At 43.1% G+C, this 27,780-nt stretch overlaps 1 long non-coding RNA gene across 1 annotated transcript; it reads right to left on the reverse strand.

The window, feature by feature from the left end:
• Positions 1-355: 355 nt before the first annotated feature.
• LOC141993369 (uncharacterized) lies at positions 356-27,780 on the reverse strand. The gene is made up of 4 exons (XR_012640828.1): positions 27,694-27,780; positions 5,664-5,722; positions 3,677-3,818; positions 356-1,436 (listed from the first exon to the last, which is right to left on the reverse strand). It is a non-coding gene; the product is annotated as an uncharacterized LOC141993369 (long non-coding RNA).

Genomic DNA, 27,780 nt, shown 5'->3' on the forward strand with positions numbered 1-27,780 from the left:
GGGCTTTAGGTATTTCCTTTGCAAACTGGACGTTTGGCTAATGTGTTTGAATGTAAGTGCCTGATTTATAAAAGCACTGAAGCACATGAGTAATGCCGATGAGAAAATACCTGTGGACCTCCAAAATCACTCCTGTGTTCCAGAGGAAGCTGATGACCACTAAATAAGTTCACCTTTATATAGTTTCTTCCTTGGATGCTAAAGCTAAAAAGAAGAGGCAGAGCACTAGGTGTCTTTTCTTTGACGCAGGGGTGCAATTCCCACTAACTTTAATGAAAGTTAACCCATGTGAATGGAGATAAAGATCTTACCCCTTTATGATTTTAAAGAACGTCCATGACAATGAGCTACCTGGAATATTTTATTTTCTGCTTTGTTATGATAAGAATGACTTTTGACATTTGACTGATCACAAAGCAGCTGCCCCCCTTTAAAAACAAAAACAAACAAATAAGCAAAAACACACAAAAGTGACTGAATGACTGGAGGAAAACGTTAGTTCTGTGTGTCTGATTGTCATCTTTAAAACAAAGCATCTGAAAATGCCAAAATGATGGACATTAATAAGATGAATTGTTTTCTCAGGTTGATTGCGAAAAGAAAGGTGGAGCTATATATTCTTTTCATTAGATTGTATTCACTGCATTGCATAACTCATTTGTTTTCTTTTTTTTTAATAAAAATATTTAAATAATGGCATTCCACACAGGAAAAAAAACATATAAGACCAGTTTGGTTTAATCATACAATTCAAGTGTCCTTCATTACAGATGCAAACATACTGCTGTCCTGCAGTCTTGCTATGATTGGAACAGAATAAAATACACAAAAAACATTGGCTAAATTTTTTTGGTTTTCAGTTGGGGGAAGTTGATGCATGTTGGAAAATTGCAAATAGATTTAGCTAGGATCGTCCCTTTTTATCACTCTAATTTATTTATATCCGAGAGGGATAATTACTCTGTAATTCTGCTTCTGTGAAGATACCATGACTGAATCCCTTCTGCTCAGCTTCTGTAAGACAGGCCAGTATGAAAACTAATACAATTCAAAATTTTTGGCCCATTGAGGGCCCATTTGGAGACCATGTACCGGTACCTCTGTGAACCCACTTGAATATCCTGTTCCAGTACCTTGATGAATGGGAAGGAGAGAGCTCATTTTAACAGTGAATGAGTGGTTTAGATGGAGCTGCACAAGGCCGTCTTGAACTGACAACGGTTAAACTCTTCCAGAGCATATGAACTTGGAGGGCTTGTCTCTCGTGCTCACCAGAAGTCTTCTGAGACTTGTGTCCCGAGCCAAAACCAGTGAAGCAGAGAGCTCTGCAGTACAGAGTCAGAAAGAAATCTTTTTCCCGCCTGACTGTCTTTTCATTTGTGCCTTTCCTTTTCTTTTTTTTTTTGTTGTTGTTAGTCTTAGGCTCTTCTTATTCACTGAAGAGAGGAAATGTAAAGGAGAATTTGTGTCAGGTGAAATATTGCAACATTTAACCCCAACAGCTAACCAAATGCATAAACCACAATTTATTTCTGTTTGTAGCACTTTTTCTGTTAGTATCCTGCTAACCTACCTGACCTATGTAAGAAAATGCAGACATACCAAAGTTTTTGTTTTTTTTTAATGATGACTTTCAGTCTTCAGTACAATATTATGAGGCAACAAGAACCAGGTTCCCTGGGATCTAAATGTACTATTTATTCATGTCAGTACCTCAGTTTATCGGTCAAATCTCTATACTCTGGCAGTGGGCAACCTCTTTTGGAGAAACTCATGTGGGTCACACAATTCCACTACAGCCCTAAATTCTAGTGTTTTATCATTAGAGCCACCTCATACAGATTAGAGTTGTTTTTCTCTGGACATATTTCTTTCCATTTGTTACCTTTGTGTAAAAACGCCATGGCCCTGTCTCCTCCTGTCATGCTTTGGGGGGGACTTGGACCTTTGGGGGGCACCATGGGGGAGTAGCCTCTGTGCTTCAAGTGCGGATATTGCTAGCAGACCTGGACCTTGTCCAGGTTGGAGTCTCTTTTGGTGATATTTTCAAAATGTAGTACTCACCTTATTGTTCCCATTGACTTCAATGGGATCAGAGTTAGGGCGGTATTGACAGGCCCACTCCTCATGCCAATACCCCCAGGCAACTACTCATGCAGTGGTTAGGCACAATTTAGCCCTAAATGTTTTTTTTACTATTTGTTATCACTAATCATAATGCTTAATAATATCTCCCATCCTTTTTGATAGGAAAGAAATCCATCCAAGACTAAGCTACAAGAGCTTTGGCTATTTGGAACTGTGTGTTTCTATGTTGTCATACAAATTACGACATGGACCAGAAATGTATACACATGGCATTGTGAATGGCTCAGATGATTGGTAACAGGCTACCGAACCTTTACCTGTAGGCTGCTGATATTCTTCCAGATCAGTTGAGACAGAAAGTCACCATTTTCTGAGGGGTGGTCTTTGACATAGAAGGCTAGTCTCACACTAATTCCTACTGGATGGGTTGGTGATCTCTGCAGAGAGACCCAGGATTGAATGGACACGGAAAAGGAATTACTCTTTCCTCTAGAAGTGATCTCCCCCCCCCCCCCATGTTAAGGCTGAGGCACATGAGTGGAAGCTTGCACTGATGCTGTTACCTGGGGTTTCTCAGAACCCCAATGCGCTGGTAACTTAACTGTTTCTCTCCAGGCAGTGTCAGGAATAAATCAATCTGCCCGATAAATAATTGATACAAGCAAGTGTGCTTTCACCTAAAACTACTTTTTTATTAGATCTCAGGTGCACTCACACACACACACATGCTGTCGCAGCAGAGTTAGTGCATGTTAAAACAAGTATATTTATCTAGAGTTAAAAAATAGTTTTGAGGAATCAGTGGCCAGCATTCCGGGGCGGGGGGGCTGCTCCCCGGGAATTTAGCTGTCAGATTCTTGCTGAAAGAAAGCTTCTTTGGTCTGCTCCAAAGCATATTCTTTCACCTAATCTTTTATTCAAACAAAGCACATAACCTATAGCGACTTCTAGTGGGTCACCAGTTCTCCTAATTTCAGCAAAACTACTCATCTCTGATCATCAAAACATTTCTAGTCATAACAATGTGTCGGGGCACTTAAAACCAAGGCCTCTGTATACTCACTCTCTTCCATACTTGTTAACTTTCTGTGCCACCCTCCTATTCTGATTAACAAACTGCAAGTATGCAGCTGTCTGACCTTGTCTCCTCCCCTAAGATTTTCCTAGCTATGTGATGTTTGGTTTTCAGCTGGCAATAGCTGAACGTACAAAACTGCTGACCGTGGTATTATGTCAAATTCTGGGGTAACAATGCCACTCGCTGCACTTGTCCCGGTGACAAAGACCAGATGTTAACTTTCAGGGCTGACAAGCTGGCACCTTTCATGAGCACTGAATTCACTTTGCATTTACAAAATGTGTCTCTCATTTGGTACTGAGTACAGTCTGTCTTAATCCTAAAGACAGGTTTCAGAGCAGCAGCCGTGTTAGTCTGTATTCGCAAAAAGAAAAGGAGTAATTGGTTAGTCTAAGGTGCCACTAGTACTCCTTTTCTTTTTTCTTAGTCCTAAAGATGCCCTAATATTATCCCATTTAAAAAAGAAACCCCCAGATTATCCTGAGGAAGCTGAAATACAAAGTGACTTACTGATCCTGAGATATCTGAGCAGCCATAACTTTCCATGACGCCAAAAGGGGATTGTGGGACTTCTGCGTCCTCAGTAGCTCACAGTTGGGCAGAACAAGGATTGGATCCAGGAGTCCTGACTAACAGTCTCCTGCTCCAAGCACTAGAAAACATGGCATAAATTACACATATATATAATAGCCATAAGAATATCAAACCAGTTCATTTAAATTAATGCTATTACAATGAATAGAGAATGAATTCATGATACAGAAGGCTTGATTCTCTTCTGACTTACACTTCATTTACATTAGCTTAAATCCATTGACTTCAAAGGATTTACTCCTGCTTTGTTCTGGTGTCGGTCAGGAAAACCAGGCACAGGAAGTGTAAACAGTCAGATCAAGTGGAACATATAATATCCCTTGTCATATTAAATTCACATTAAGGGCAAATGTGTTCCTTCTGATTTATTCTACAGTATTATACACAATGCCCAGGGACGACAGTAGTAAATGATTAGCCTTTTATTGCAATGTGTGTCCTTAATAACGAATAATGTAAAAACATGAACATAAATATAGACAAAAAATTGAAGTCATATTTATGGTACACTATGCAGAGCTTGGGCATTGACCATTTATAGACAGAGCTAATTTCAATCCTCCCGACACTGAAATATATTGAAGCAGAGAATGCCTCAGGTAACTTATTGGAGTCATTTTTTCCCTTGTAAAGTGCCTTTTTATTGCAGCAGTGAGTGAAAAATTAATGGGCCTACTTTCTTTTACTTTTCTGATGAGAAGGAAGTACTTCCATTAGCGACACTAAGAATAGGATTTACTGTAACTTGGCCTCAGATGGTATTTGTGGTTCCCACACATCCTGTAACAATATGCTTTCTAAACTTAAACGGATATTGCCACAGTCTCTGTTAGAGAAAAGCTGAAGGAAGATGATGAACGGGAGCTTTTTTTTTTCTTTTTCTTTTTCCTCCGAGAAAGCAGTTCCACTAGACTGATGTTTGTTCTAAGGGGAATGACTGACCTCATGTTCAACACCTTGGAGAGAAAAAAAGGCCAAAGTGAGGCCTGTTACGAGTGTATTTCACTAGTGTGTCTGCAGAAAGGTTGTTTTTTGGGGTTAATTACTGAAACAAAAGGCCCACGAAAAGCAGCTTTTTGTGGCTGGCTTTCTATTCTAGCAAAATATAATTTTCTAAAGTAGGCACAAATCCTACATTTAGGTACGTCTGTCCTATCTCGCTATCCCAGGGGTTCTCAAACTGGGGGTTGGGACCCCTCTGGGTGTCACGAGGTTCTTACATGGGGGAGGGGGGGTTGTGAGCTGTCAGCCTCCACCCCAAAACCGACTTTGCCTCCAGCATTTATAATGGTGTTAAATATATTAAAAAGTGTTTTTAATTGATGGGGGAGGGGGGGTGTCACACTCAGAGGCTTGCTATGTGAAAGGGGTCACCAGGACAAAAGTTTGAGAATCACTGCTCTATCTGTCATTTAGAGGCTGCCCATCAGTATATCTTAGTGTTACATAGATGCCCAAATGCTCATTTTGGACACACACACCACCCTAATCAATATCTCTCTAGAGTAGTCCAGCCACCTCCTGATTCTTGACCTCTCTAAGGCTGCGAATAAGACTGTCAATCCTGGCCGTTTTTATGATACCATTGACTCATTTAGGCAAACAAAGAATAAACATTGCGTAACCTTTTGTCCTTGCCATCCAAAATGACATTTGAACCAGCGAACAAGTGGCCATTCTGTCACCCACTACAAACCCTCGAGTGAGCTGGTCCTGTGTAACAGAGGTGAATACCAACCATTCATCATACCCATATGGGTTAGGAATGTAATTTCATGAGTTGTGTGTGTGGGAGAGAACTGTGAGAAGATGCTGTGTCAGGGTGTGGGCTGCAAAAGGGACAAAGAGGTGATTTTAAATTTATGCTGGAAATAGAATAGACAGCTAGTAATGATGTACCTACCATGGAATTTTCTGAAGAGATGCATGAAGGAAAGATCAGTAAGTCAAAGACTACAGCACCTAGTGGAAAGAAAGCAGAGGTGTAACCGTGCACATATGCAAGCTATTGTTCTGAACATGTGCACATCGTAGAGTGAAATGGCACAATGTGGGGGTTGGGTAGAGGAAGGGTGTTGCATAACAATGCTGGAAATAGTAAGGTCTCCGTGCACTTGCTAATTTTGCATCTTTTTTTCATTCTGTGGCACTACGTAATATGATTATTATAGCAAGTAGAGAGAAGGCCAAATCGGAACATGGGAAAATTCAACTGCAGACTTGAAATTTTGAAATAGTATAAGATGGATCCAAACCAGCATACCAGACCTTGTTGGACTGTGGAGAAGTAATCTGAATATTGCTGCTTGGACCTTTTATAGAACTCAGATGAACCAAGGCACCAGATCAGGCCTCTTCAGGCTTTGGAGCCATTTGGTTCGGGCTTCAGATCAAACATCACAGCTTGGGCTGTTTTCCAGTAGAAAGCTATTCTCCCCCACCCCCGTGTCTCTCTCTGTATGTGTGTGTGTGCGTGTATAAATAAATGGGAGATGCAGGCACTAAACATAAGTTAAAACACCAAGAAAATATAGGTTTCAGAGTAGCAGCCGTGTTAGTCTGTATTCACAAAAAGATTTGTTTGTTAGTCTCTAAGGTGCCACAAGTACTCCTTTTCTTTTTTCAAGAAAATATAGTGTACCATATTTCAGTATACAAAATGGTCTTTCCTGAAACTATATATGTTTGTTGTGAATTCCTGGATTCATCTACACTATGTTGTTGTTTAATGGCTAGACATTCAACACTCAGGTACATACAGGGGTCTTGGACAGGATTGTACTGTGGCAGCTAACCGGTACTGCCTCCCACCCACTGCGAACATGCTAGTTCAATCAAAACTATCTAGTGTAGTCTACCCAATCTGAAAATTACATCTAAAGTGCACACATACCATTGGACTCTAGCCAGCTTTTTAACAATCAGGAATCTCTAATAAAATCTTTCCATATTCAGATAATCTGGGGACAATTTCTGAATGTCAGTTTGGAGTTGGGGTGGAATGTAATCCTGTCTTTCGCCTGCTTTCATCCCTTTTCTGGCTTGTGATGCTCACAGCTGCAAAATAAATTTAGTGAAGAAACTTCTTTCCTTTTTCCCTTCACTTACTAAGTAAATAACTACTTTGAAAGACACAGAAAAACGTTGAGAGTTATCTTCCAACAGAATAACTAAAATTCCTAAGAGACAATGATTGTTTCAAAACAAAGCTATTTCAGGCAGTTTTATCCGTGTATGTACAAAGCCATTCGTCTGTGAGGCTTTTCTTCCCTAGCACAAATGTTCTTGCGCTGGGGTTTTTAAAACAAAAAAAAAAAAGAGAAAGCAAAGTGTTTGGAAGATGAGTCTCATATTGTTAGTGTGAAGTAAATCAAATAAAAACATATTCTGCAAAGGTTCAACCCAGCTGATTTTACAGCTGATTTTCTACACAGAAACCACCATCATTTTTCTTGAATGTTATTGAACAGTCCTGTTGTGGTGGTGGTTTTCCAAAGGTCACAAAGAATGCTGTATCTCACAGGTCTTTTTAAAAGGAGGATTATATTGGACCCTGTTTGACTGCATAGATTCTTATATTGAGCTCATCACCATGGTAACAGACCGTGAAGTTCTGCTGGGGTTCCCAGATCTGTGAGCCATTGTGCTACCCCTCTCAGCCTGAGCAAATGAGAGCTTTTCTGTTGCTAAGCTATATGTGAGCTCCCTGAGTCATCAGCTTGTCTGCCTTGCCAGCAAATTCTTCAGGACTCCGCTAGTCCAAACCTTGCCTAACAAGTAAGTTCCTCAAAGGCCTCTTTCCACAATTCAATTCCTCCTTACTGTAACACTCTCACAAAACCGGATCAAGTTCATGGCTTCTTTAAAGAGACAACACACAGCAGCTTGTTACTCTAATTCCACTTCAATCAAAGCCATAAGTTGGTTTATGGTAAAGTAAAACAAGATTATTAACAAAAGGACATAGCGTTAAGTGATACCAAATATAATGAATAAGGATAGAAATGGTTACAGACAAACAAAAGTCAAAATACACTTCTAAGACTTAAAACTCAACTTAACAAACTAGAGTCTTTCGTTCAAAGAAGTTTTTCTCATCACAGTCTGTCTTCCACGGTGGCTGGCTAGACCTTTAGCCAGGACCCAACACACAGAGCTCAAAGCATTTGGACTCTTTGACTCCTTAGGTGAAGGATAACTAGGGGGTTCTCTCCTGTTCTTTTTATAGTCCAGTAAACCTTTGAAATGTGTGAAATGAAACTCTGCTCAGACTGACTTTTCATTCTCCTGCTTGGGGGTATAGACGCTATGCTATCTTATCCCTTGCTTGATAGCATTTTTACCTTACATGTAATTGTACCTTCATTGTTAATACACATTCCTTTGTCTAGGGGAGAGTGAGCTTATGCATTCCTTGCCAAACACATGCTAAAATGTAATTCTAGTACATATTTATAATTCTTTGTACACACCCCATACATACAGCTCACAATGATTTTCAAGACCAGCATGTTATCAGTTGGTATATAATACCTTACATGATATTTTTTAGATACAGATTATGACAATAGTATGTTAGATGTAGTGAGTATGTCAGGCATGACAAGAGTTGCTTGACACACAGGATAACGTACAATTAATGGGCCTCTGCGTCACACAGACCCAATCCTGAGAAGTATTGAATGCCCTCTATATGGGTGTCAATGACAGTTTTGACTGAATAAATGGACCTTCAGATTCGGCATTGCACTTGCATCTGTTGGGTGTGGACGGCTGATGATATATCCAAAATATAGATATATTGTAGATACTCTGTTATTCTTAATACGCCTGGAGCCAGAAACTCAACCAGTGTAAATCAGTCACACCGTTGGATTCAGCAGAACTGCACCATTCTACACTAGCTGAGGATCTGGCCTATAGATCTTCATTATCTTCAGCTTACAAAATTACAGCGCTTAACCCGGGTGGTATGATACGTGGAGAAGTTGCGTCATTTCCAAATGAACTACTTTCTGGAATGTAGGTCTGTTTTGGCCAAGCGGAGAGCTCGGGTTGCTCAGTTTTATGTACTCTCCACATGCATGCATTCATTACAGGCTTGTCAAGGGAAAAGGTGACTAATGCTGCTGCAGCGAAAAAGAGAATGAGCTCAAAAGTTTAGCGGGAACAACAATTGTACTCTAATTTCCTTAACTCCAAAAAACATGGCCTCAGACCATTAGTGATACCTCTGCATTCAGCACCAACCCTGCTGTTCTCAGTGAAATTAGAGATAAAAAGCTATTTTATGATCCACTGCATCTTGACTGCATTCCAAGTCATGGTTTTTATTATGATGTGATGTGTGCTAGCTGTTAGTCACGGTAGTGCAGCCTGTGCCACCGTTGCTCTGAACTGTGAGGCCATGCTGTTTGGGAAGTAGACTTTAGATATTCCACAGGGGTAAAAGATTTTTTTTAAATGACCCTTTCTTCACTTAAATGCTGATGGTGCAAATTGTATGTATTAGCAGCCCTCCAAAATTAATTGATTCGCTGTGTCCCCAGCAGTACAATGCAGCATGTCTGCAAAACATCTTTTTAATAAATCTGTTTTAATTGAAACCAAGAAGGTGTGTCTGTGGGGGGGGGGGACAAAAACAGCTGCCATTGTGCTAAACATTGACTTTCTGTAAGCCATCATTAAGTTCAAATTAAAATATAGCCGAGGTTTTTGAATAAGACTGTAGAAGAAGATGAAAGTTTACACTGATAGTAAAGCAAACCATTTTTTCCACTCTGAGGTTTTGCAATGGTGCAGTGTATCTGGTGCATTTATGGTTGTGACGGGTTGGATCACAGAAACCCCCTTGGGGCTGCCAACTGATGTGCCAAGATGACTACTGCCCCTGCTTTCCTGCCCTGGCAGCTTGGGACTTCAGTGCTCTGCCTGGTTCGAGCCAGACCCGCTAGCGTGCTGCAAACCCAGATCCAGGTCTGAACCACATCCCTTCACAGCTGTAGGCTTAATTTAAAGCAGCTTAAGAAGTCTTCCTGTCTTTAACACTCAGATGCCAATCTCCCAATGGGGTCCAAACCCCAAATAAATCCATTTTACCCTGTATAAAGCTTATACAGGGTAAATTCATAAATTGTTTGCCCTCTATAACACTGACAGAGAGATATGCACAGCTGTTTGCCACCCCCCCCCCCAGGTATTAATACATACTCTGGGTTAATTAATAAGTAAAAAGTAATTTTATTAAATATAGAAAGTAGGATTTAAGTGGTTCCAAGTAGTGACAGACAGAACAAAGTGAATTACCAAGTAAAATAAAATAAAACACGCAAGTCTAAGCCTAGTACAATAATAAAACTGAATACAGATAAAATCTCACCCTCAGAGATGTTTCAATAAGTTTCTTTCACAGACTGGACACCTTCCTAGTCTGGGCACAATCCTTTCCCCAGGTACAGCCCTTGTTCCAGCTCAGGCAGTAGCTAGGGAATTTGTCATGATGGCCACCCACCTTTGTTCTGTTCCACCCACTTATATATCTTTTGCACAAGGTGGGAATCCTTTGTCCCTCTGGGTTCCCACCCCTCCTTCTTAATGGAAAAGCACCAGGTTAAAGATGGATTCCAGTTCAGGTGACATGATCACATGTCACTGTAAGACTTCATTACCCATTTGCCAGAACAAACCTATACAGGAAGACTTGCAAGTTAAACAGAGCCATCTACAGTCAATTGTCCTGGTTAATGGGAGCCATTAAGATTCCAAACCACCATTAATGACCCACACTTTGCATAACTACAATAGGACCTCAGAGTTAGATTTCATATTTCTAGTTTCAGATACAAGAGTGATACATTTATACAAATAGGATGACCACATTCAGTAGATTATAAGCTTTGTAATGATACCTTACAAGAGACCTTTTGCAGAAAGCATATTCCAGTTACATTGTATTCTCACTCATTAGCATATTTTTATAAAATCATAGAGTGCAAAGTCACAATGGTATGCTAATGACAGATTTAACAAGCTGCAAGAGAGGAGATCTTTCTGAGATCCTTCTTAAATGAATGAAGCTTAAGGCTTGCAGACGGGATGGATTTGAGAAGAAAAGTGGATGGAGAACTCATGAAAAGTTACCCATCAACACAGAACACCTTAGGAAGGATGCACTGGGATTTGAAAAGAAGAGGTTATGGTGGGTGGGAGAACAGTGCAACATTCTAGGCTTGTAGTTGCTCTCAGAGTCTGACTGTAAGCTCTGTTAATTCTTAGACCCATTGAAATCGAGCAGATTCCAGTGCAAAGTAATTGGGACTATATTTTCTTTAACCTGGGGAAGAATATTTTAAGTGCAATAAGAATTAGGCCATGTCAACACTACAGAGTTAAGTGGACTTAAGTCACGTTGACAGTCATAAGCCGCTTTAATTACATCGGTTGTGCATGTCCACACAACACTCCTTTTGTCAGCAGAGCGCATCCACAGTCGGTGCTCTTGCCTTCACAGAGAGAGCTTTGCATCGTGAGTAGCTATCCCACTGTGTAACTCACCACCCTCTGCCATTGGGAGCTCTGGGAACAGATCATGGTGCATCATAGGGGTGTGCTCACTGTCCCATGATAAAGTTCTTTCATCATTCCATGGGCTTCCGACTTTGTTTCATGCCATTTTTCAACGGCCCTTGTTAACTGTGCACCTGCCATCTCTGCCTGAAAGCATGGATCTTGAACTGCTGACCAGTCTGGTGATGAGCATTATGAACACAGCACAGCCGGTCCTACAGTATTTCATGAGCTGTGAATCAAAGTGAATCGGTGGTGCCTGTGCTGCTGTGTGCCATGGACAGAAAAAATTCAAGATTGCTGCTGGCATTCACAGAGCAGCTGCACACGATATGCTCGGGAAATAAGCACTGAGAGGTGGGATTGCATTGTCATTGTCTGGGACGACGAGCAGTGGCTGCAGAACTTTCAGATACGCAAATCCCCCTTCCTGGACCTGTGTGAGGAGCTCGCTCCCCCACTGCAGCGCAGGGACACCAGACTAAGAGCTGGCGGTGGAAAAGTGAGTGGCAATTGCTGGGTGGAAGCTGGCAACTCCCGACTGCTACTGGTCAGCTGCGAATCAGTTTGGAGTTGGAAAGTCCACCGTGGGGGCTGTGGTGATGCAAGTGTGCAGGGTCATTAATCGCCTCCTACTATGAAGGACTGTGACTCTCTGTAATGTGCAGGAAATGCCTGATGGCTTTAAAGCAATGGGATTGCCTCACTGCGGCGGGGTGATAGATGGCACGCATATCCCAATTTTGGCAAGAGGAGCATTGTAGTGGGTACACCTCCATTGTTTTGTCGATGAAAGCTGACTTTTGTCGACAAAACTGTGTAGTGTAAACAAGGCCATAGACTGGGATTATTAAATGGGCTTAATCCGGAGTTAATGGTCAAGAGCAGGACAGAGCCTTTCTTCCAAAGTGTCTCTTTCTCACAGGTTTATTTGATGTCAGTTAATAATATGGGCTATTTTCTTCTCTGGACATTGTAGAAGGGATAAATTTGACTTTTTATTTTAGAAGGTAGAGGAAAATGTCTGCTTCAGTTCTAGTCTTTAATCACCGCTCTGTAGTCAGGGCTGTGCCGAACAGTGGTCTCCAGGTGGAGCTCTATGGGAGTGCAAAGGGAGCACGCCCACTGCTGTACCTCTTCCTGAGTGCAGCATGCATTCCCCTGCCCATGCAGCCAACTCCATTGGCTGGTGGAGAGGGGATGGGTGGGACTATGGTCTCCCCACTACTTCATCAGTCATCCCTGTCCCATGGGGTATCTTGCCAGTGAAGTGTTGGGAGAGAGCAATCCCTGCACTTAAGGTAGCCATTGTCAGGCTACTGTGCAGGGGTGCAAGGAGCAATGGGGAAACCCAGTGGCTAGAAGGAGAGCCAGTGACCAGTTCCACCAGAATGGTCTATCCACCAAGGGTTTGCAGAAGTCTGTTACGTAGAGATGAGGCACAGAAGTTAGTGGCCTTAAACTGAGTCCTTGGGGTGAAGGACTGAGCCTCGAATGGACAAATACTAGGTCCAATGCCTGACTGGGAGCAGCAGACTAAATTAATTGGCCAATGCCCGATCATTCCTGTCATCCTCAGTGTTCTGCAGATGAGTTCATTATTGGGCACTCCTAGATGAAAGCTATCCAGATGGAAAAGCTCTTTCAGCACTGGAAGCTGAATCAACGTGATTGATTGAGTCCTTCCAAGCCAGGTGGGTATAGTTACTTGCTGCGAAAAGGCACAGTATCCCTTAAATGGGGGGACATGCTTTCAGACGATACAAATAATCGTGCTCCTGCCCTCTATCATGCTAAGCATAAACTGGATTCAGCACTGCAAGATGGAGATGAGCTGCAGACCAGGCAGCTGACCCGGGAGGTGGTAAACCTGGAGAGAGACCTGCAGAGTGTGCAAGAGCAGAGCAGAAAGTTAGACTTGTGGCTGCGAGAACGACAGGGCAAGATGAGCAGCCTCAGGAGCTGTCTTCAGATGCAGATGCTGCATGAGAGAAGAGAGACCACCTGGGCAGAGGAGCAGCTTTGCCAGTGTTTCCAGGTGGAGAAGCATCAAGTTTGCCAACTTGGAAAGCCAGGACTCCAAGGCACCTGAGCTGCTTGGCACTTATGAACGAGCCAGAAAGAGCCCAGCTTGCCATCCATAGGCTGTAGGAATGCATTGTCCAGCTACAGATGGAGAACAAGGTGCTGGCCGTTGTTGACCACAGCCGGTCCCTCAGGGACAGTCACATTGAGGGGGACAGACTCAGTGGCAATGTGCTGGATGAGAGAATGGAGAAAGGGCTGCCGTAGATGGCAGCAAAGAAAAGCCAGCCACTCCTGGATATTGGGAAGCTCCCTGAGGTGGAACTGCTAGAGGGCTTCCGGCCCAGGGCTGAGATGGAGGATATGAGCCCTACTCCCAGTAGTGTATGTGGAAGGCAGACTGGTCTCTGTGAACCTTAGATGATGGGCTTATTGGGACGGGGCCTTGGATCATGGCCCTGGTCCTGAGAGATGCAGGATGAGAGCCTAGATGCACTGCAGTGCTCGGGCAGAACAGGGGGTTTCCTGTCAGTTTGTGGCAGAGCAGAGCTGAGGTTGGGCCTGTTGATTACACAAAACCAGGTTCTTTGCTCTACTGGTGCTGTATGTGAAGGTGTTATGGGAAGCAATGCTGCGACAGGGATAGTTACAGTGGGTACTTGGGAAAGACATCCCCAGGGACAGCTGTGCTCAAGAGGGGAGGTGCACGGAGTGGCCACATTGCGCATGAGTCAGCTCTATCTCCAGGAGCCTGATTGGTGTGGGAGTGCTCAGAAAGGGGAGCTGGACTAGAAGGAAATCCCACACCTCACTCCCTGCTGCTAGCCATCCTTCCCATTGGAGGGGAGGAATGTCACTCAGAAACAAGGACAGGGGCTTGACTGCGGGACATCTTATTGACTCTGAGCCAACTAGCTGGCACAGGGCTGGTGCTAGAGAGAGAACACACATGCTAAGGTCTGAGCAGAAGGTGCTTCTGGCTGATTCTGCTGGGGAGACCAAGTCCAAACAGAGCCTGAACTCAGGGCTAGGAGACTGGATCACCAAGCAGATCTGGGGCATGGCTGCAGCCAGGCTGCACGGGCAGCCTAGACCCAGCCCTGTATTACAGAACATGGGGACGGACACCAGTCAGCCCAGCAGAGCTCATGATGCAGCACTCTGAGCTTGCACTATGCCCAAGCACTAGTGACCGGACTCGTACTCAGTTTAGAGAGTATTAATCTGTATATTTAGGTATTGGAGGCTGGGTATATTGTATTATTGCTGTGTGTATGTGTGACTCTCCAAAGGCCTCCCCACCCCCCAGTCATACCTGATCTTTATATGGGGCTTGTCTCTGCCCAGATAAGTGTTGCTGAGTGCAGCATTTGTTCCTGAGGTGACTTCCTCCCCAAAGGTTGTGGAAGGGAACCAAAGGGAGTTTGGGCCTAGTTGGAGGCAAGCTGGACATTTTCTCAGGCATGTGGTGTGGGATTTGGGAATCACTTAACCAACCTTGTTGTTTCCCCTCCCACGTAAGGGCCCATTTCTGTGCACAGTTATGCAATTTGAGTGTGCAAATGCAAGGATTGCTCAGATAGCTAGGCAAATTTTTTTCCATTGAAGTCACCAGGAGTTACAGCTGCTCAACTCCTTTGAAAATCAGGCTGTATGAGCTTGGAAAATCTTGCCCTTGGGGTTATTGCTAGACGTACCCACCTCATCTCACCCTCTGATGTATTTTTTATACCTTACTATACACTGATCTGAAATTACTACCGGGGACAATGTCTCCAGATATTACTAAGAAGTCCTGGAGAACTACTGGCTTACAGTGAAGTTACTAAGGGGAACCTCCAGTTGTGCAAGCTTTGAAAAACCCCAGTGATGAGAGCAGCGGCTGTGTGATCAGGCTGGCCTCTAGTTCTCTAGTGCAAGGTCAGGATCTGTACTAGAATGACAGGCTTGCCAAGGTGGTGTTTTGTTGGTCAGGGCTACAGCCACAAGAGTTATTACAAGGCTTTTTTTAATTACTGTTAGCATGTTCTCCCAACATAAATGTCCCAGGAACCTGGCTTGAAATAGACACTTCCTAGAATGTTTCCCTAAGCAATTTTTCATCCGGGGGGGTGGTCACTCTAAAGGTATTCTTATTGTTCCACCACGGGAAATGGGAAGGCTCAATTTCCCAGTAGTGGTGGAAGAGGATCAGAACTTTTCCAGCAATCTGAAATTTCAAGGAAGGAGGAGCCCCACTGTGGTGATTAGTACTGAATTGTCCCACTGCCATGAGGAATTGCTTTGTTCCTTAGGGAAAGTTCTGTACTCAGCCTTTGGAGATCAGTTCTCTTGGAACAAATGGACAGAGGATGACGATTGATTCTAAAGACCTCACCATATTTATTATTATTATTATTGTTGTTATTTTGTTACTCTGTTAAAGTAACACTTGGCATTTTTCATCTGCAGTTCTCCAAGTGCTTTGCAAAGAAAGAAAATTGGATAAGTTTGATTATCCACATTCCACAAATGAGGAAACTGAGGCATGAAGATCAAGATGCTTGTCCACAGTCACTGAGGACTAAATTATCACAGCCCTTACTGAGAGCTGTGTGATGGAGAAAGAACCCTCACCTAGTCCCTTGAGTGGACTGTGATTGTGACTGCAGCAGGGAGAGCAGGGTCCCCTGTTGTGAGCTGATTGTCAAGAGGGAAGAGCCCTAGATCCTGCTCCATCCCCTACTTCATGGCCAGGTGCACAGTGAGGACTAACCAGTTCCATGAAAAAGGATGAAGTTGGTTACTCCCTTCACAGAACAAGTGGGGGAGCAGGGAAGGAATCGTTCATGATTCTCTGAGCCAGAATTAATTCTCTGCTGTGCTCCTGGAATGGTGCAGTTATACATTGCCCCTTACATCGATGATCTGTAAGACTACAATCTAGTCCAAAGAGAGCCAGTGGCTTACTCAGGACTAGGATTCCGTCCCTTGATTTCAAATCCTGACCTCTGTTTCCTTTAAAAAGGTACCTCCATTTTAAATATTCAGAGCCACTAAAAATGCAGGTCCTTTGGGAATCTTCAAAATCCCTAGCTGTGAGAGTCTGAATTCACTTGAGTAGGTGGTCTTGAACATTTAATTAAACTAGTTATTTCTGGAAACCAAAACAGAACACTTAGTGAAGAACAGCTAAGAGGAGCCATTGCTTTCTTCAGTATTGGGACATCTGAATAATTTAAAGAGGATTTGAGGACTATGCTTTATTTTAATTAGTTTCTGAATCAATTTCTGCTCTGCCTGTTCTCCCTCCTCCCCGCCCCACTTCTTTGTACTGTTTGTTTTTGATGATATCTGCAATCCTAAAAAAAGAAAAGGAAGCAAATTAACTTGGCTCAGACCACCTCATATTATCCCTTGGAAGATCACAGCAGCCTGCAATAAAAATGTGCTTATGCTGAGAGAAAACAAAGAGCTCAGAGGGCTGAAAATGTACTCATCTGCTTATTAAGAATGGCTATCTTTATTATTTTATATGGCATCCATGTTCTGGGTGCTTCTCAGATATAGACAAAGAGGTCAGATGTTGCTTGCTGGAATGAGTGAAAATCCAGATTTGCTTTATTGAAGTAACTCTGGATTTAGATGGAAACCAGAACCTAGCCCAAAATTCCCCACTGGGAAAAGCTTAGTCTAAATAGACACAATACGGATGAAGGGTGTAGGGGAAAGGGCTGCATGGAATCAAAGTGACTGAGCCATTGTGTTTGACAAACATCATGCCAGCTCCATACTTCCTAAAAAATACTGAAATCACTCCTGCCCTCCCCTTTTGCATCTGCCCGAGTGAGCTCAGCACCTAACATGCTGCATCAGGTCATCAGTCCTTTCATCTCCTTTTCTCCCCCTACCGCACTCTGCATGGGCTCTGGAGGAACAATTACATGTATGGAGCCAGATCTTCAGCTGGAGTAAATGGGCTCGGCTCCATTGAAGTCAATAGGGCTGTGTCATTCACACCAGCTGAAGATCTGGCCTGTGAAGAGTGAAAGAGAACAGAGGACATGGCTAATCAGATGAGCCCCACAAAAGTGTGGAGTGTCCAAGGGGGAAGAGTTCTTCCAGACACCAGGCCAAAGGTCAATCTGCTCGTGGCAGCACATGACTAGAGTGTCTGTAAGTGTGGACCAGATTTCTCAGTGGTAAGACTGGGTGCAGGGCATGCAGAACTGGACTCTTCTGTCCCTAGTAGCATATTGGCATCAGCTTCTCCTCCCCATACCTCGGTGGAAGGAGGAGGGGAATTCGCTTTGTCATAAACCTGTGTGTAAAGGTATGGTGGAAATATGTGTTCCTATAGGAACATCTATAGTTTTTTCCATACTGCTGCATGGCCATGATCCATCCTGGCCAGGGTCTTGTCTCCAACACTGGATAGTGCTGGGTGTTCCATAGAAAGGCATAAAATCCCCACAGTGCTATATGTTGCACCATATCTGGAATGGGGGTGGGGGGAGAAATGTCATCTTTCCCACCCCATTCCAGATATAGTTCCTGAAAATGCAGTGACGTCGCAAGGGTCCTTAGCACGAGCTCACCATTGATGATCCCAGTTCACTAAACTGTGTATAAAGTAGATGATAGAGGTAATTCTGTTATGTCGTTCTGTCTTGCCAATCCTCTCCTAAGCATTATCAACTAACGTGTGACAGTTACAAAGTGGATTACAGGCCAGTCTGTCTGATGTGACTGAGCTAAATCCATCAACTATCCATCACTTCAAATCGGGTTTGAAACTTGGTCTCTGAAGTTGCAGAGAAGTTGTCACATTTTGCTAACACCTTTCCTCCTTATTCCATGTGTCCCTTGTGGTTCCATATTGCAATTCTTTCTGCTCATTTTAGCTGTGTTTCCAGAATGTAATATGAAATTACTAGGAATTATGAAAAGGACAGCTCTGTTAGAATTACAGAGTAGGTAGGAGGAATGGAGTTGCTCTTAAGAAATTCATCATCTGTCATTATGTCTTATTCTTCATACCAAACCATCTTAAAAAGATGTGTGCACACATGCGCAAATATGCCTAGCTTACATTCTTATTGTGTCACTAGTTGTTAATGCCCTTATGTTATTAATTATGATTATTGTAAGAATACAATAAATATAAACATTTTTCATCTGTTACCTCCATTAAGACAGGCTGAGTGGAGATGAGCTTTAAGCTAAAGATACAGTTACCCGGTAGTTGCATGTCTCTTGTTAGGAGCAGAGACGTGTGGAAATACCTACACTTGTGGTTCATCAATGGAAACAAACTCCACAGACCAAGACTTTTACAAGATTCAGGGAATCCAAAACATCTAGGTCAATATGAAAGAAACACATGGCATGGAAAAACTTTTGAGATGCTAGGCTAAAAATATAAGCATTATACCACATAATAACATACACTATTTTAATCTCTAGCAGAGACCTGTGCACTGTTACCCAACAGAGCCTAAGAATTTTCATAACGTATTTTACCTATAAGATATAGAGATATCAGCAAGGTCCTATGCACAGATGGGACAAGCAGAATGAAAGGGGTTGCATCCTTCCAAAGAAGGGTTTTTTTTGTTTTGTTTTGGTTTTTTTAGATACATCCCCTTTCAATAATATATTATTGAAATTCAGGCCCTTGGTATTTTCCTCACACACACTCAGCTAACATAAAACCGTATAGACTATTGTATCTGAAATATTGGGCTGAAATAAAAGGTATTGTCCTTCAGCCCTTACACATCCATCCATCACTGTACTACCTGAGCATCCTTGAGGAACCATGTGTCTAAGAGCTTGTCTACACTGCCACTTAAATTGATGTAAATTACGTCGCTCAGGGGTGTGAAAAAACCCATCCCCCTGAATGATGTAAGTTACATCGACTTAGTGCAGTGTAGACAGCGCTTTATGTCAGTGGAAGACATTCTCCTGCTGACATAGCTTCCACCTCTCGTTGAGGTAGAGTAATTTACATTAACGGGAGAGTGCTCTCCCATCGAAATAGCATGTCTACACCAGACGATGCAGCTGTGCCAATGTAGCACGACAGTAAAGACAAGCCCTTAGTTCCCCAAAAGACAATGCTGTCGTTATTTATGTCCATGAAGTTACTGCAGTTTTATGATGGTGTAACAATGAGCATAATTTGGCTCAAAAGGAGAATGATTGTAGGATTAAGCCCAAAATAACTATTTTGGGGATTTTTGTAACTGAAATCTTAAAACTTCTCAAGTTATTCCCATAGTGCCGAAGAGCTAACATATTACATCAGACGTCAAAAACATCCCTTCAGAAACAACAGAAACCTTCTGTCATTTCAGACACTCTATCAGATCTGAAATAGACGTGGTAGGTGGAAGCACATTGGAAAACAGCCAGTGTTCAAGATTTATTCTTTTACTAATTTGTAGATTTTTTTTAAAAGCTTCCAAAGTTGGTGTGTTCTTAAAAATTGATTTTATGCTTCAGATGTGGAGGTTTAAAAGTGCCATCATAATCCATATGCTACAACATAAAGAAAGAGATCTGCAAGCCTCAGCCTGAATTCATTCACCCTTTGCTGCTACCTGTGAAAATTGCAAATGAGAATATCAGGCCAGATGCTCAGCTGGTGTAAATCAGAGTAACTCCATATAAGTCAATGAAGTTCTTGCCATCAGTGGATCTGATTCTTTCTATTTTGGAGGAGGAAACTGCATTATTTCAATTATAGAAACCATCCAGCTTAATACTGAACAAATTTAACTGGTTTCCAGTTGGATTCCCACTATGCCCCCACCCCCCATCTGCCTTTTTGACAAGATGTGCAATGTTTGCAGAAATTATTACTTTTTTTTTTTTTAAAAGTAAGTCAGATTCTCAACTGGTGTAACTCCACTGAAATCAATAGAGCCATGCAACTTTATGCCAGCTGGGGATCTGGCCCTAAGTGTTTTTTTCTCTAGTAGAGCCAAGTTTATCGTGAAAGAGCAGGGGAGGAGGGTTTGGAAGACAGGGCTGTGATCAGTACTTCAGCTCTGCTTGTGCAGTATAGTGGTCACTTCATAGGCACTGTCTTTGAGTTGCCGGGGGGTGCTTGGCCCCCTGCTCTGCCTCAGGCCCCACCCCACTCCACCCCTTCCCCCAAGCACCCACCCCACCCTGCCTGTCTCTTTCCACCCCTGTCCTGTCCCCGCCAACCTCTTCTGCCCCCACTCTGCCCCATTATGCCCCCTCTCCTGAGCATGCCCCACCCTCGCTCCTCCCCCTCTGCCTCCTGCATGCCGCTAAACAGCTGATCCTGGGCAGGCGGGAAGTGCTGGGAGGAGTGGGAGGAGCTGGTTGGTGGGCCCACCGGTGGGTGGGGGAGTAGTTGATCTGTGGGGCTGCCAGTGGGTGCTGAGCCTCTCCAGCCCCAGAGCACCCACGGAGTCGGCGCCTATGGGTCACCTTATGCAGAGCTGCGGCTGATAATGGTTGTTGCCTGCATGGGTTCCTTGTGTCTGTTTGCTAGGCCGTGCTTTGGTACTTCCCCCACTTGCCTTCCCACGCTCCACAGACTCCAGGAGAGAATGCCAAATGTTAAATGTGCTGCTGTTCAGCCAGCTGCTGGTTTTCTCCCTGCTGCTGAAGAAGGCGACGAGGCGAGGAAGAATCGTGCTGCAATTCCCATGCATGAAATAATCCCTGAACACGTGGTGTTAAGGAAAAACTTGAGTAGTTTCTTGTCTAATACTATGTCTGTCTTTGCCAGTGGGCTGCTTGGAAGTACCTAAATTGCACAGTGTGTTACATAAGAGCTGAGATAGATTCAAATGTCACTTCTTTGGTTATGCTGTGCTGGTTTTACACTGCATGCAGGCTAATAATAATCATTGATACCTAGCTCTTAAATAACACTTTTAGAGATCTCAAAGCATTCTATGAAGGAGATCAATATCATTACCCCATTTTACAGATGGAGAAACTGAGACACAGGGAGGAAAGTGACTTGCCCAGGGTCACCTTGCAGGCCAGTGGCAGAGCCAGGAATAGAACCCATTCTCCTGAGTACCAGTCTAGTGCTCTATCAGACCACATTGCCTCCCGAAAGAAGGTCATCTCCTCAACTAGTGTAAAAAATTAATATAGCCCCACAGAGCAATGGTGATTTACACCAGCTAAAGATCTGGCCAACATTTTCCCCGTTCCTATCAGAAGAGTGCTCAGTTCCATATTATGGGCCAGGATCATCTTTTGTTCTGTGTTTGTACAGCACCTAGCCCAATGGAGTCCTAGTCCATGACTGGGCTTCTGAGGTACTACCGCAATCCAAATAACAAACAATATTATTATTATTAATAATAATAATTAATAATAATGTTGGTTAATCCTTCCTTTGTTATCCTGCAGGGCTTGCTGTACCTTTTGCAGATCTGTGTGTAAGATAAGATGTGTAGCTTCCATTCAGCTCCCCTCCCACCTGCAATAGGACTTGTGCACCATTAAGGTGGGGTAATACACAGTGAATAGTTTGTAACAATCAATACAATGCATTTTTCCGTGTGAGGAACATCTGGGAACAGAGATCACACGTTAGTCAGAATTGCTCACAAATATGATTTACCCTGTGGATTAATATTCAAATTTATCACCATTGGCGCTCACTTGTGATTGGTCACAGGAGTCGTGTGCTGCAGTGCCTTCTCATTGATTGAAATAACCCTTCAGATCGGTTTGCTTGTGTGAATGCTCACAGGGGGCAGGTTTGTTTCCCATGAGTATTCAAGCACACAAGCTGCAATTCACTCAGCTCTACCGGTGGAATAGTGTGTGTGTACAGCCTGGATGACTGAGGTGTTGTGTATGCAAATATAACACTGCACCTCAGGGCAGCTTGTTGATAGCTGGGATCGAGTCTGCTATGTCTGGATCTAAATGCACGAGCCTTTACTGCTTGAGCTAAAAGACCCTACTTTTGTTAGCCTCTTCAACTTCTATCTGTGGCACAGCCATCGTGTTACAATCATACTGCTCGAGTACGCTTGAATCTCTCTTGCAACCAGTTTTAGTGCTGCTAAATAGAACCTAATATAAGTAAGTACTACAGTATTCTGTAGTAATGGTGTAAAATACTACAGATTGCAACAATAAAACTGCAGTATTTGGGGGTGATTGCAAAGGGTTTGCAAATTATACATGTATGCACAGACTTCACCACATACAGTGTAATGCTGCAGATCACAGGCAGGAGGCAGTATCCACCACCAGAAATGGAAGCTCCGCACAAAGCCAGGTTTTTGTGTATTTCCCCCACACTCTAAATTATCTTTTAAAGAAACCACCTGAGCAGAAAATAAAACAATTGTCACCTTTTCTAAAATGACACAAGAATCTTACATTAACACTTCAAGCTGTAGAGCTATAGAGCTATTAGTAATAGTATTAACTCCTAATCTCCTGAGCTACCTTTCTAAAGGACACTATTTCAATAGCAATTTCATTCTAGGACCACTCCAGTCTATGAACCGTGAACTATATCAGCAACAAGTGCTCTGATCCATTTCCAATATAATAGTGTTTAGTGTGTATTTTAGGAGTGGGTTATATTAAATTGCAGTGGCATAGATTTCTCACAATCAAGGTAGGTAACCAAAATCCAGCTGAAGTTCTGTTCCTATATGCAAAAGTGAGGAGGAGGAAAGTGTTAGAATTTGATGTCAGATATTATTAACCAAAATGCCATCTACACACATTAATCTGTAAGCACCCTCTAAAATCCAATTAAAACCTCTTTCATTTGCTTAATTGGCTGTCACACAGATTGTTATATAATGTGTGATGGGGGCGGGGACCTTTTTTTTGGGAAAAAAGCAACAAGAATTAAACCAGCATTAAATACCCATGGAATTCAAGTTGAAACAATATCGGAAATTCATCCCTCTGCAATTCTGTAAAGTCTTCCATGTGAGGATCTCCTAATGATTCGTATGTATTAATGAATTAAGCATCACATAATCCTGCCCTGATGTAGATATGGAAAATACTGTCTCCATTTTACAGATGGGAAAGCGGAGGAAGGAAAGTCACACAGTAAGTATGAAACAGGACCTGGGGTAAAATCCTACTCCACTGAAGTCAATGACCAGATCTTCTGACTCTCCAAACTGTGTCTTAACTACAAAGATGTATGGTATGTGCTGTTGCTATAATTGTCTGAGAGAGACACCACAATACATAGGCATTTGGGAGCATGTTACAGATGACATTTCAGCCATAGATCTGAATTCTCCTTGTTCTTATGTTTTAAGTCAGATCTGGCTGTTCGAAAATAGTTATTCTGAGCATTAATTTTATTTAAGATGGAATATTTGGAGTTTTACTATTTTATATATATATATATATATGTAATATGAAAAATAAAATTCAACCCATAAGTCTGTCAGTTAAAGCTATTATAGTAGTTCAGATCATTGGCCAGCAAAGGTCAGCATTGTTCTTTAGAAGTTGAGTCTGCCATGTACTATTTAGAGAGGCACTGTGGTCAAGTGGGTAGGGCCCCAGCCTGCTTCTCAGGTGCATGAGGTTCTAGTGCCAGCTCTGCCACTGACCTGCTGTATGACCTTGAGCAAGTTACTTCCCCACTTTGTGCCTCTGGCTTGCCTGTTTTGAGAGGGACTGTGTCTTGCTCTGTGTTTATAGAGTAGGGCTCAAGTCTTGATATGGGTAGTTCTCTAGAGTGCTACTGTAATACAAACAGCTAATAATAACAGTGCCGCTCGTGCTGAGTTTGTATTTCTGGCTGTGCCACAGACTTGATGCCGTAGCACCACGTATGCAGTAAAACACTACTCAATATTAGAGAGGATGGCATGGTCAGGCCCTGAGCCAGGAACAATAACACAAACTCCTAATTCCCAGCACACACCTGAGGAAAGAAAACAGGTGCATTTATGCACTGTGGGTCAGATCTCCACCCAGTCGCTTGGGTGTGTGGGCTCCTCCCTGGCACTGGTGGTGTCATAGTCAGGCAGAACTGCCACTGCTGAGCTCTGGGGCAACCTCGCTCCTCCTCCCCAAAGCAGGGGAGTAGAGAGCAGACAGCACCATGGCAACACCCCACTGTGTATCAGGACGAGCAGTCTGTGCACACCACCAGTTTGGGCTGTATGTGTTTATGGGGGGCCCTGGTATATTGTTAATAGAACTGCATGAAATGTATGTAGTCTTATGCCCTAAATGAAGGGTACGTGTGTATCTCTTTGTACCTGCGGGTCTGGAGTTTATATCTTTCACCAGGCTTTTCCTCTTCCGAACAATCAGCACACCTTCCTGCTGCATGGTGGGACAGTGGGGAAATTATTCCCCAAAAGAATGTTACTGAGTGATGCGGGAAAACTCCTGAATTATTTATCTGATGCCTCTGCTATCTACAGTGCTGGCCACATGATGTAACAAAAATCTGTGAATAAACAATGTGTCGAACTCTTCATGAACCCTGTTCATCCACCTCAAGTAGCAACTCCTCCTCTGAGACCAGGAGATCCAATTAAGTTCCAAAATTCCCTGATGATGGAGACATTTATGTGCATTGGGGAAGATCCTCAGCTGCTGTGAATCAGCATAGATCCACTGAAGTCAAGTCCATTGACACCAGTGGGGTCAGGATTTCACCCTCAGCCTTAAAATGTGCATCCATCAAATAAGCCAAGTGATAAATATGTTGTTTTGAAGAACTTCTCCGTTCCTAGTCCATGTGATTTAACAACCAAACATCTATGTAAAATCCAGTATGGGTTTCTGTTGGACATGTGCCAAGCTATTCACAAGTGGCTTGAACAGCTGGCAAATGGCAGGATTCCCTGTTTTGGTGATATCCTGCACATTTTAGAGGTATTCCTAATTCTTTCTGCCCACCCCCTTTTACCCACTCCCCAGTCTGATGGTAAAGAACATTCTTTGGACTCTTAGCTTGTGCCATATGCAGAATAAAGGCCTGTTATGACAGTGCTGGGTGCCTGGCACCAGCATGCACAGTAAAGCTCATTCCTTTGGGGGTGGTGGTGGTGGGTAAGTCTCACTGTCCCGTGCTGTGTTGGTGTGTGGGAAAGAGAAAGTGACTCAGCATTGGCTGAAGCATGCAACCAAAGCAGGTCCAATGAGAACTTGGTGAATTTGGCAATTCTGTGTCACTTGATTGACTGGTCTTGGAGTGGAGCTATGATGCCCAGAAAGCAGATCAGAACAATTTTGCCATGAAATAAAACAATTTTCCATTTAATAACAGCATCATACTGTTTCCTTTTCTCTCCATAGGGGCTGGCTTGTTGGCTCAGTATGTGACCGGACCATGAAACCTGAAAGGCTGACAGGGAGAGGAAACTCTGTCTCAGCACTTTCCATTACCCAGCCCCCAGCTAGCTTCCTCCACCTCCGCCCTGCCATCTTCCAGTGTTTGCTGCAGTACACTGTGCTGCCTAGCAACGGCACCGTGGGCGATGTCATAAGGACTCAGAGGGCTGCAACAGGGGAATAAACACCTAAGAAAATGAATAAATAAAAATCCCCACTGAAATAAGGTGGCGACACAAACTTCTGAAAGCAAAGAAATACATGGCTCGTCGCCTTGTGTTACTGCACCCAGGCCATATCGTACCTGGCCTGGGGGAGCCATCCAGAACAGAGACAAGTTCCAGCAGCAAAGATGGATCTGAATTTTCCCAGAGTTTGCAGGTGTTCTCTACTGGGGATGTCTAGTAGTTGTTTAGAGTAATTTCTACCCAACATCACAGAACCCAATTGCTTTAATCTGTAGGATTTTACTGAACAGAAAAATGGTCCCTGCCCCAAAGGGCTCAAAGGCTAAGTAAACTTTTTATATGGGATTTTAGTTGATGGCTATTTTTCTCATATTCAGACTCAGTCTGCCAAGTCTCACGCAACTGGATAGAGACTTTCACGCTTTACAATTATTTTAATCAAGATTTTCAAGTATCCCCTTCTTATGGATTTCACTGGGTAAGGGCTGTAGTGCTAACTAACGCTCACAATTTTATCACAAATCTCATATTTTGTGTTTTTCTTAAAGCACCAGCTCCTGGAGTCATGTGAAAATGGAAGGATCTCCACTTCCATAAAAAGATAAGCCAGCTTCTAGTTCTTGTGTTTGTGGACAAAAGATGGAAAATATGAACCCTAAAGGTTCAAAACTCAGAAGGTGAATAAAAAGACCCAGCTTTTAAAACACAACAACAATTTTTAAGCTAATCTCATGATTTCTGAGCACTTGGGTGGCAATATTGCAGTAGTGAAAGTCAATTTGTGTAGACTCTTGGGTATCTGTCTCTTTTAAAGCCCTTCTGTGAATATCCTATTTGCCTGTAGGTCTCAGCAGCACCTTCTGGACAGCCATGAGCTAGGAACAGAATCTCTCATCCAACATGTAATTGCTATACCTTCATAAATAGGGCCCTACCAAATTCACGGCCATGAAAAACACGTCATGGACTGTGAAATCTGATCTTCCACCGTGAAATGGTCTTTTGAGTGCATTTCTCAAATTGGGGGTCCTGACAAAAAAGGTCACAAGGTTATTTTCGGGGGGTCATGGTATCGTCACCCTTACTTCTGCGCTGCTACTGGGGGCGGGGCTGCCTTCAGAGCTGGGCTCCCGGTCAGCAGCTGCCGCTCTCCAGCTGCTCAGCTCTGAAGGCAGCACCGACGTGAACAGCAACGCAAAAGTAAAAGTAGCTGTACCGCAACACCCATTACAATAACCTTGCAACCCCCCCGCCCCCCCCCAGCAACTCTGTCAAGGTTCCTCCCCCACTCTGAACTCTAGGGTACAGATGTGGGGACCTGCATGAAAACCTCCTAAGCTTACTTTCACCAGCTTAGGTTAAAACTTCCCCAAGGTACAAATTAATTTTATTCTTTGTCCCTGGATCTCCACTGCCACCACCAAACTCTAACTGGGTTTACTGGGAAACGTAGTTTGGACACGTCTTTCCCCCCAGAATCCTCCCAACCCTTGCACCCCACTTCCTGGGAAAGGTTTGGTAAAAATCCTCACCGATTTGCATAGGTGACCACAGACCCAAACCCTTGGATCTGAGAACAATGAAAAAGCATTCAGTTTTCTTACAAGAAGACTTTTAATAGAAGTAAAGAAATCCCCTCTGTAAAATCAGGATGGTAGATACCTTACAGGGTAATTAGATTCAAAACATAGAGAATCCCTCTAGGCAAAACCTTAAGTTACAAAAAAGACACACAGACAGGAATAGTCATTCTATTCAGCACAGTTCCTTTCTCAGCCATTTAAAGAAATCATAATCTAACACATACCTAGCTAGATTACTTACTAAAAGTTCTAAGACTCCATTCCTCTTCTATCCCCGGCAAAAGCAGCATACAGACAGACACAGACCCTTTGTTTCTCTCCCTACTCC

This window comes from Natator depressus, chromosome 9, assembly GCF_965152275.1.
Source record: "Natator depressus isolate rNatDep1 chromosome 9, rNatDep2.hap1, whole genome shotgun sequence".
NCBI lineage: Eukaryota > Metazoa > Chordata > Testudines > Cheloniidae > Natator > Natator depressus.